Genomic DNA, 11328 nt, shown 5'->3' with positions numbered 1-11328 from the left:
TAAAAGCCCTGTGCGCTCATGAATCACATAGTTTACACATAAATGGTTATAATAAGTGTAACAAATCTTGATGAGAATGAATAAACAGAAATAGATTTGTCACTTAGAAAATTACATAGCAACAGCTGTTTAATCTACCCTATACTAATGCAAGAATAACGATTCTACAGTATTGTTTATTTTAACATAAGACTGTTTAGTAAAGAGTGAAGTACAATAAACAAAATTAATACACTAATGCTTAAAAGTAACTACTGAAGTACACCAGTTAAGAGTGTGGTATCCAATTAACAGGGATTTGATGAAGTGGTATATTATTATTTGGCTTATTTTTTCGTCTTATATAAAAGAAAACTGTACAAAGCAGAAACACCAACACAAAGGTTCCAGATATACCCGTTCCTAGCATTATAATTTTAGTTTTGTGTTCACCTTTTAATTTTAAGACATGTTGCATCATAATATTGGCATCAATTTTGTCTTGCTGTGAGTTTATGAACGTATCTAATGACTTCAGAAGGGAACTATCAAGGGAGTCATTGAGGTAGGACAGGTTTTGTGTAGGAAATGCTTTGCATGGCGTTTTCTGAAAAAAGCAAACAACATGGTTATGGGCCTACCAACCTAGTAAAAACAAAAATAAAGAAAAGAAGGAATACATTGTTAACTACAAGATCTACATCAATCTACGTTCAACCCTTTTTTTTTTTTTTTTTTTTTAGAAAAATAAACCATTATCATTTATTAATTATTTACTTTTGTATATTATCCACAGTCTACTGAGATTCCACTAGGACATTCGCACTCTTGGTCGAAGATTGTATGGTGCCATGTCTGTATGTTGTGCTGGCGTGGCCACTCTTTTTCCTCTTCGTGAACTTCCTCCACCCTTCGGAAAAGCAGACACTATTGTTGAAGGAATTACATCTGGAGCGCCCTTAAAAGGTTTTAAACGACTTACATGCACAACAGTAGTTCTGGTGGGCAGTTGCAATTTAACGTTGACTGGTGACGTGATCTCAATAATTTGATAAGGACCTCTGTAGTTTGTTACAAATTTCTTTGTTTTTCCTTTCGCTACGTAAGGAGTTGAAAGCATAACCCACTGACCGATTTTGTAATTTGGATATTTAGCTTGGGTATTACCTAATCTTTCCTGTCGTTCCAAAGCCTTTGTATTAGATTTTTGAACCTTTTTCCATACATCTTTCATCATTCGACTGAAATCTCTTACTGTTTCTCCGACTTTTCCGTTTTTCTGCCTGATTACATCAAAAGGGGACGGCATTTTTCTCCCATAAACCACTTCATAAGGTGACATGCCAGTTGCTTCATGCGTTTTGGCGTTGTATACCGACACGATTATTGGTAAACACGTATCCCAATTAGAATGTTGTTCGTTAATATAATAACTAAGCATCTTGCCAATTGTCCGATGAACTCTTTCTGTGCGTCCGTTGCACTGAGGGTGTAACGGAGTGGTGCGCAATTTACGTATTTTTAGTAAGTGGCAGAGCTGTTTCATTAGTTCAGACATAAAATTAGATCCCTGATCTGTGATAATAGCTTCAGGTACGCCAAATTTAAGTATCCAGTTGTTAACTAAAGCTTGGGCAACTGTATTTGCTTGCTGATCTGGGAGACTCACCATAGCTAGATAGCGTGAAAAGTGATCTATAATTGTAAGAACATACTTATTACCAGCAGGTGTTTTATGAAATGGCCCGTAGAGATCTACTCCGCAGATTTGAAATGGACATGAAGCCTCGGGGAGCCTCTGTAAGGGTATTTTTGAACGAGAAAGTTCAGCTCGTTGTGCGCACGCAATGCAATTGCGAACGTACTGCGCAACATCCTGCTTTCTGGTTTGCCACCAAAATCGCTCTGCTACACGTCTTTCGGTTGTCCGTTGTCCACCGTGTCCTGCAAGGATATGATCGTGGGCCTCTGCCATTATTTCTTGTCTAAGGTGTTGGGGAACAACAATTCGCGGTCCAAGTTTTGTTTTACGGCATAATACACCATCTTCAAAGCAAAATTGTTTTTGAGATGCATATTTTTTGCATTCTGTATCCTCATTTTGTGCCTTTCTCCAGTCCTCAGTATCTCGGCCTGTTGCTTCCAAAAGTGCTATTTTCCGACTTAGACAATCTGCATTCGTGTGTTTTTTGCCTGGTTTGTGGATAACTTCGAAATCCATTTCGGAAAGACATAGGGCCCAACGCGTGAGACGACTAGATGGATCCTTTAACCCAAGCAACCATTTTAAAGCTGCGTGGTCTGTAATGACCTTGAATTTCCTACCATACAAGTAGCATTTAAAGTATTTGATACCATAAATAACACTTAACAATTCTTTCTCTGTTGTGGAATAATTTCTTTCTGCTGTTGTTAGTTGTCTCGAAGCGTAGGCTATGGGGTGTTCCGCGCCATTAATATTCTGACTCAAAACAACTCCTACTGAATGACCACTTGCGTCACAGGATAAAATAAATTCTTTATTATAATCTGGGTAGGCTAATACTGGACTGTGTGTTAACTTATCTTTAAGGGTTTGAAATGCTGATTCACAATCTTCAGACCAATGAAATTTTGCACCCTTTTTCAATAATTGGGTTAAGGGTCGGGCAATTTCAGCAAAATTTTGAACATATTTTCGGTAATACGATGCGAGACCAATGAAACTTTGTACTTCCTTAACGCGTTGTGGTGTTGGGAAGTCCTTAACTGCCGAAATTAATCGAGGATCTGTTCTAATTCCTTTTTCACTAATGACATGCCCTAGGTATGTAACCTCTGTCAATGCAAAACTACATTTTTCCATATTTAATGTTAATTTAGCTTTCCTAAGTCTCTGAAAAACATTACGCAGACGCACAGCATGTTCATTAATGTCTTTGGAGAATACAATAATATCGTCTAGATATACACAACATTGCTGAGTTTTTAGTCCTCGCAATACTCCATCGAGTAGTCTTTGAAAAGTTGCTGGTGCATTTTTCAAACCGAAAGGCATTCTTTTAAATTGCCAGTGGCCTCCAGGGGTAGAAAATGCTGTTTTATGCCTATCTTCAGGTGCAACTTCCAATTGATGATATCCGCTACGTAAATCGATTGTTGAAAAGTATTTACTGTTACCTAAACTGTCAATGATATCTGTAATGTTTGGAAGAGGATAAACATCTGAGATAGTTTGTTTGTTAAGGTGTCTGTAGTCACAACAAAATCTATATCGTTTCGTACCGTCGGGAGACTTCTTTGGAATAATTACGATATTTGAATTATAAGGCGAATCAGAATATTCTATAATTCCATCTTTTAGATGCTGTTCTAAAAATTCATCCAGTACTGGCTGTAAGTGATGCGCAACTCTATAAGGCTTTCTATAAACTGGGGGGCTATTTCCTGTTGGGATCCTATGCTGTGTGATATCTGTTGCTGGCAATGGACCTTCTGCATTAAATAAATCTTGAAACTCAACTAAAACTGCTTCTATCGTGTCTCTATCCTTTCCTTGCAAATGCTCAATCTTCTGGCGTAATGCGGTTTTATAGGCGTCTGGTTTCTGACCATCATTAATATCTGACCAAATAAAATCTTCTTCTTCAAAAGTACTGACTGTAGCTACTAATATTCCCTTATGCAACTCTTTGTCCTCCACTCCGAAATTGTCAATATGTACCGGTACTTTTCTTTCTCCTTCAACGTCTTGAACCCGTACAACACTTCTACGTACAAAACAATGTGATACATCTAATTCCTCATTTTCCTCTAGTGGCTCTATTAGACATATTGTATCTGTAGGTACCTCGGGGTCAACGGTCATCCAGAGAAGTTTTCCTGAGCCAGATGGTATCTGATCCCGCGAATCAACCTTCAAGGACGTTGCACGCAGTGTAGTTGATTTCGCCTTCCGGTTAGGGAAATCTTGCGGCAGAGGGCCCTTTGCAGCGGTGTCACCTAGCTGAAATACTATTCCGCTAAGTTCTACAGTTTGCTGTCTGAGGTCAATTTTAGCGTGATGTTTATTCAGGAAATCCAACCCTAGGATCGCGTCGTACCCGTCAGTTATCTTTGTTACCACTTCTACATCTTCTTGAAATTGTACACCGTGAATATAGAAAATCAATGATGTACATCCTAATGACTTCACTGTACCTCCTCCTACTCCACTCAATCTATACCTTGGAGGGTCATATTTCTTTTCTCCAATACATTCTTTACTCACTATTGATACGTTTGCCCCTGTATCCACCAGTATCCTTGCCTCTTTATCCCGTATGGTAGCAGATAACCAGCATTCCGCCTTCACATTCGCCTTAATGGCATGAAATTTTATTGGGAACGCCTGGCGGCGGTTCCGACATTCCCGTTTGAGTTTAACTGATTTCTATTTCCAAAAACTTTCTTAGACCTGCATTCCTTGAATGTGTGACCCATTCTTTGACAATTAGTGCATTGAGGTTGTCTGCAGTTTTTTGCTATATGGCCCTGTCGATCGCACCTAAAACATCGTACTCCTGCTGAAAATACATTTCGCTTCTCCTTGTATCTGGTGGCAATGTCAATTTCTTCAAAAGCTGTCGCCACAGATACAGCTTCTGCTAAATTCTTAGGAAACTCTGCCCTGACACGACGGGACGTTTCAGGAGGTAACCCACGTAAAAATGCATCGAGAGCTCTATCTTCTGCCTCTTGTAAAATAACTTTATTTGCTTCATCACTAGTTGTCAACTGATAGGTGTTAATATTAACTTTTCTAATCCTATCTACAAAGCTTTCTAACGACTCGTTTTGCCTCTGAGTGATAGTGTTTAACTGTTCCCTATAAAATCTACAGCTGTTCTGTTTTTGAAAACGTTTAAGTAATCCTTTCTTCAATTCCTCAAATGTTGGAGCATTCCGTAATTCTTCATGGTATAAGACGTGTGCTTTAGCCTCTCCTGTCAATCTTAACTTTGTCATTTGTAAGAGCTGTTCATCTGACCATGATCCTAACTTCGCAGCTGCTACTAAATCATCAAAAAAGGCTGTTATGTCTTCGCCAGGTTTACCTGAAAAAGGAGTTACCAAGGCTGCTGCTGAGGAATCTAGGGTAGGAGGGACTGAACTGGTTTGCCTAACCTCACACAACTGTTTAAATAATGCATTATTATCATTTTTAAGCTGTGCTATTTGATTAACTAAGCTCTGAATAGCTTCATCAGTAGAAACCCCTTGTGGTGCTGACTCTGACTTTGTACGATTTCGTGTCATCATTTTATAAACTGTTAGTTACACAATCTTACCACACTGAATTAAAAAGATGTTTAAAAATTTTCGACAAACTCTTAAAATCATGAGAGAATATACACTTCTAAAGAAAGAAAATATTACGACTGCTATGCAAACCTCTATCCTTTCACACATTAAACAATACTAACTGTGGATCTTTAGTGACTGTCATTCACACCTCATATTGAGCCAAGGGTTTTTTCTCTGACACCAAATGTAACAGTTACTACGGCTTCTGACATCAAATGTAACAACTGTGTTACTAAATGTGACACTTCTGTCACTCAATGTAACTGGGTTTTCTCTTTTGATGCTGTCAATTGTCAGGATGAGCATTCTAAGGCATTCTGTCAGGGTGAAAATATTAAATAAATTAACTTTTCTCTCTTACAAAATGTGGGCAGGGTGGGTTCTTCCTTGGCTCGGGTATGAGGTCGAATGAAACATCATTTTATACATAAGATAACTTTTATTGAAAGTTTCGTACAACTGTTATCTTACTGGACGTTCTGGTTCGGAGAGCGGCAGCCGTGTCGTTTGCGTAGCCTTCTGCTGCGGCAGCGGCGGCGGCGGCGGCGGCGGCGTCTGATTACGCGTAGCGGTGTGTATCTCGTGTCGCCGTCTCGCCCAGCTGACCGGAGACGCGCAGCGCGAGGTGGCCTGTTTAATTATTGCGAGCGACGTCGTGCATCGGGTGGTGATACCTTGAATGTGGCGTCCCAGTGTTTCTCTTCTCTAAGCGGCCGCGTGTGTTGTGCGTCGACCAGCGGAGCGGCGCGGCGGGGGAAGGCCAGTGTCCCGGACTCGAACCACGGACTCCCGCTTGCCAGTCTTCGGCTGTCAGGTCTTCATCCCAGCTCACAGGTGACTGCTGAAGTGAGGCCGTCTCCTTCCCGTCCTCACGAGTCACCCGGGTATGTAAAATCAGACTTCAAAATACCTTTTAACTTCTTCTTCTGACACTGAGGCTGCTGCTTGCTATTCCATTACAGCGGCGGACTTGGTGCGTCTGTGCATGATGTAGTCTCTTCTTGCCTGACGATCTTCAGCACCGAAACTAACTTAAAACAACTGCTACGCTTCTTCTTCGTCTTCTTCGTCGCTCGTCTCCGTCTTCGTCTCCGTCTTCGCCTTCGTCTTCCTCTCGTCTTCATCTACATCTTCATCTACATCTGTCGGGCCCACTGCGTCTCGCGTATTTATTCACTTCAGTTTACTGGAGGTGAACGACTTCACGGCCATTGCCTCTTCTGTCACGTTGAAAAGATTCTCGAAGATTCTTCTTAACGTCGGTCATTGGCTCTTGGGATGTAGGTGAGGGCCTTTGCTCACATGCGGCAACTGAGAAACACGTGAGCCGGTCGGGCGATGCCCTGACGGCTGAATCGACAGCGCCCGCTTATGTGGAACTTGCTGACTTCACGGACATTGTCTCTGCTGTTCCGCTGTTCGGCTCGCTGAATGCCAGTATGTAACTCTCTAACTAAACCAAGTTTTCCATTTATATTCTAATTTCTAGTTCACTTTGATTTCACTAATTTATTTACTTAAGTACCACTCAACAGTAGTAAAAACCTAAGAAAATCTCCCGTTTCCGTCATTTACTATCGAATCGACATAACGCCAGATCGTCACAGTGGTCGCTTTTCTCTCTGAAACGGTTACATTTATCGTCTGCAAGCCCTTGTCGCGTGATGCGGTATGCAGAGTCACTACAAGCGGCATAGTAGAACACAGAATAAGAATCTACGTTGATGCAATCGGCCAGTAAGAAGAGCTACATTTCAAGTTTTAGTTATCGATTAATGAATTATTGGGCGGTTTGGTGCCTTGGACCAGACCGAGGACCTTAAGATTTTGCATGAACCGAGGAGTGGCAGCCAGGTAACACGAGAAATTGTGTAAAGTGTTAATATGTAGTAAAAACATAAGAAAATCTCCCGTTTCCGTCATTTACTATCGAATCGACATAACGCCAGATCGTCACAGTGGTCGCTTTTCTCTCTGAAACGGTTACATTTATCGTCTGCAAGCCCTTGTCGCGTGATGCGGTATGCAGACACAGTACAAGCAGCACACTAGAACACAGAATAAGAATCTACGTTGATGCAATCGGCCAAAAATAAGAGCTACACTTCAAATTTTAGTTATCGAAAATTGAATTATTGGCTGGTTTAATGCCTTTGACATGACCGAGGACCTTAAGATTTTGCATGAACCGAAGACTGGCAGCCAGGTAACACGAGAAATTGTGTAAAGTGTTATTATGTAGAAAAAACCTAAGAAAATCTCCCGTTTCCGTCATTTAGAATCGAATCGACATAACGCCAGATCGTCACAGTGGTCGCTTTTCTCTCTGAAACGGTTACATTTATCGTCTGCAAGCCCCTTGTCGCGTGATGCGGTATGCAGAGTCACTACAAGCGGCATAGTAGAACACAGAATAAGAATCTACGTTGATGCAATCGGCCAGTAAGAAGAGCTACATTTCAAGTTTTAGTTATCGATTAATGAATTATTGGGCGGTTTGGTGCCTTGGACCAGACCGAGGACCTTAAGATTTTGCATGAACCGAGGACCGGCAGCCAGGTAACACGAGAAATTGTGTTAAGTGTTAAAATGTAGTAAAAACCTAAGAAAATCTCTCGTTTCCGTCATTTACTATCGAATCGACATAACGCCAGATCGTCACAGTGGTCGCTTTTCTCTCTGAAACGGTTACATTTATCGTCTGCAAGCCCTTGTCGCGTGATGCGGTATGCAGACACAGTACAAGCAGCACACTAGAACACAGAATAAGAATCTACGTTGATGCAATCGGCCAGTAAGAAGAGTTACCTTTCAAGTTGTAGTTATAGATTAATGAATTATTGGGCGGTTTGGTGCCTTGGACAAACCGAGGACCTTAAGATTTTGCATGAACCGAGGACTGGCAGCCAGGTAACACGAGAAATTGTGTAAAGTGTTAATATGTAGTAAAAACCTAAGAAAATCTTCCGTTTCCGTCATTTACTATCGAATCGACATAACGCCAGATCGTCACATTGGTCGCTTTTCTCTCTGGAACGGTTACATTTATCGTCTGCAAGCCCTTGTCGCGTGATGCGGTATGCAGACACAGTACAAGCAGCACACTAGAACACAGAATAAGAATCTACGTTGATGCAATCGGCCAGTAAGAAGAGCTACATTTCACGTTTTAGTTATCGATTAATGAATTATTGGGCGGTTTGGTGCCTTGGACCAGACCGAGGACCTTAAGATTTTGCATGAACCGAGGACTGGCAGCCAGGTAACACAAAAAATTGTGTAAAGTGTTAATATGTAGTAAAAACATAAGAAAATCTCCCGTTTCCGTCATTTACTATCGAATCGGCATAACGCCAGATCGTCACAGTGGTCGCTTTTCTCTCTGAAACGGTTACATTTATCGTCTGCAAGCCCTTGTCGCGTGATGCGGTATGCAGAGTCACTACAAGCGGCATAGTAGAACACTGAAGAAGCATCTAAGTTTATGCAATCGCCCAGTAGGAAGAGCTACATTTCAGGTTTTACTTATCGATTAATGAATTATTGGGCGTTTTGGTGCCTTGGACCAGACCGAGGACCTAAAGATTTTGCATGAACCGAGGACTGGCAGCCAGGTAACACGAGAAATTGTGTAAAGTGTTAATATGTAGTAAAAACATAAGAAAATCTCCCGTTTCCGTCATTTACTATCGAATCGACATAACGCCAGATCGTCACAGTGGTCGTTTTTCTCTCTGAAACGGTTACATTTATCGTCTGCAAGCCCTTGTCGCGTGATGCGGTATGCAGACACAGTACAAGCCGCACACTAGAACACAGAATAAGAATCTACGTTGATGCAATCGGCCAGTAAGAAGAGCTACATTTCAAGTTTTAGTTATCGATTAATGAATTATTGGGCGGTTTGGTGCCTTGGACCAGACCGAGGACCTTAAGATTTTGCATGAACCGAGGACTGGCAGCCACGTAACACGAGAAAATGTGGAAAGTGTTAATATGTAGTAAAAATATAAGATAATCTCCTGTTTCCGTTATTTACTACCGAATCGACATAACTCCAGATAGTCAAAATGGTTGCTTTTCTCTCTGAAACGGTTACATTTGTCGTCTGCAAGCCCTTGTCGCGTGATGCGGTATGCAGACACAGTACAAGCTGCACACTAGAACACAGAATAAGAATCTACGTTGATGCAATCGGCCAGGAAGAAGAGCTACTTTTCAAGTTTTAGTTATCGATTAATGAATTATTGGGCGGTTTGGTGCCTTGGACCAGACCGAGGACCTTAAGATTTTGCATGAACCGAGGACTGGCAGCCAGGTAACACGAGAAATTGTGTAAAGTGTTAATATGTAGTAAAAACCTAAGAAAATCTCCCGTTTCCGTCATTTACTATCGAATCGACATAACGCCAGATCGTCACAGTGGTCGCTTTTCTCTCTGAAACGGTTACATTTATCGTCTGCAAGCCCTTGTCGCGTGATGCGGTATGCCGAGTCACTACAAGCGGCATAGTAGAACACTGAAGAAGCATCTAAGTTTATGCAATCGCCCAGTAAGAAGAGCTGCAGTTCAAGTTTTAGTTATCGATTAATGAATTATTGGGCGGTTTGGTGCATGGGACCAGACCGAGGACCTTAAGATTTTGCATGCACCGAGGACTGGCAGCCAGGTAACACGAGAAATTGTGTAAAGTGTTAATATGTAGTAAAAACCTAAGAAAATCTCCCGTTTCCGTCATTTACTATCGAATCGACATAACGCCAGATCGTCACATTGGTCGCTTTTCTCTCTGAAACGGTTACATTTATCGTCTGCAAGCCCTTGTCGCGTGATGCGGTATGCAGAGTCACTACAAGCGGCATAGTAGAACACAGAATAAGAATCTACGTTGATGCAATCGGCCAGTAAGAAGAGCTACATTTCAAGTTTTAGTTATCGATTAATGAATTATTGGGCGGTTTGGTGCCTTGGACCAGACCGAGGACCTTAAGATTTTGCATGAACCGAGGACTGGCAGCCAGGTAACACGAGAAATTGTGTAAAGTGTTAATATGTAGTAAAAACATAAGAAAATCTCCCGTTTCCGTCATTTACTATCGAATCGACATAACGCCAGATCGTCACAGTGGTCGCTTTTCTCTCTGAAACGGTTACATTTATCGTCTGCAAGCCCTTGTCGCGTGATGCGGTATGCAGACACAGTACAAGCGGCATAGTAGAACACAGAATAAGAATCTACGTTGATGCAATCGGCCAGGAAGAAGAGCTACATTTCAAGTTTTAGTTATCGTTTAAAGAATTATTGGGCGGTTTGGTGCCTTGGACCAGACCGAGGACCTTAAGATTTTGCATGAACCGAGGACCGGCAGCCAGGTAACACGAGAAATTGTGTTAAGTGTTAATATGTAGTAAAAACCTAAGAAAATCTCTCGTTTCCGTCATTTACTATCGAATCGACATAACGCCAGATCGTCACAGTGGTCGCTTTTCTCTCTGAAACGGTTACATTTATCGTCTGCAAGCCCTTGTCGCGTGATGCGGTATGCAGACACAGTACAAGCAGCACACTAGAACACAGAATAAGAATCTACGTTGATGCAATCGGCCAGTAAGAAGAGCTACATTTCAAGTTTTAGTTATCGATTAATGAATTATTGGGCGGTTTGGTGCCTTGGACCAGACCGAGGACCTTAAGATTTTGCATGAACCGAGGACCGGCAGCCAGGTAACACGAGAAATTGTGTAAAGTGTTAATATGTAGTAAAAACCTAAGAAAATCTCTCGTTTCCGTCATTTACTATCGAATCGACATAACGCCAGATCGTCACAGTGGTCGCTTTTCTCTCTGAAACGGTTACATTTATCGTCTGCAAGCCCTTGTCGCGTGATGCGGTATGCAGACACAGTACAAGCAGCACACTAGAACACAGAATAAGAATCTACGTTGATGCAATCGGCCAGTAAGAAGAGCTACATTTCAAGTTTTAGTTATCGATTAATGAATTATTGGGCGGTTTGGTGCC

The sequence above is a fragment of the Schistocerca cancellata genome, unplaced genomic scaffold (genome assembly GCF_023864275.1).
Source record: "Schistocerca cancellata isolate TAMUIC-IGC-003103 unplaced genomic scaffold, iqSchCanc2.1 HiC_scaffold_1151, whole genome shotgun sequence".
Classification (NCBI taxonomy): Eukaryota; Metazoa; Arthropoda; class Insecta; order Orthoptera; family Acrididae; genus Schistocerca; species Schistocerca cancellata.
This window is presented reverse-complemented; position numbering follows the sequence as displayed.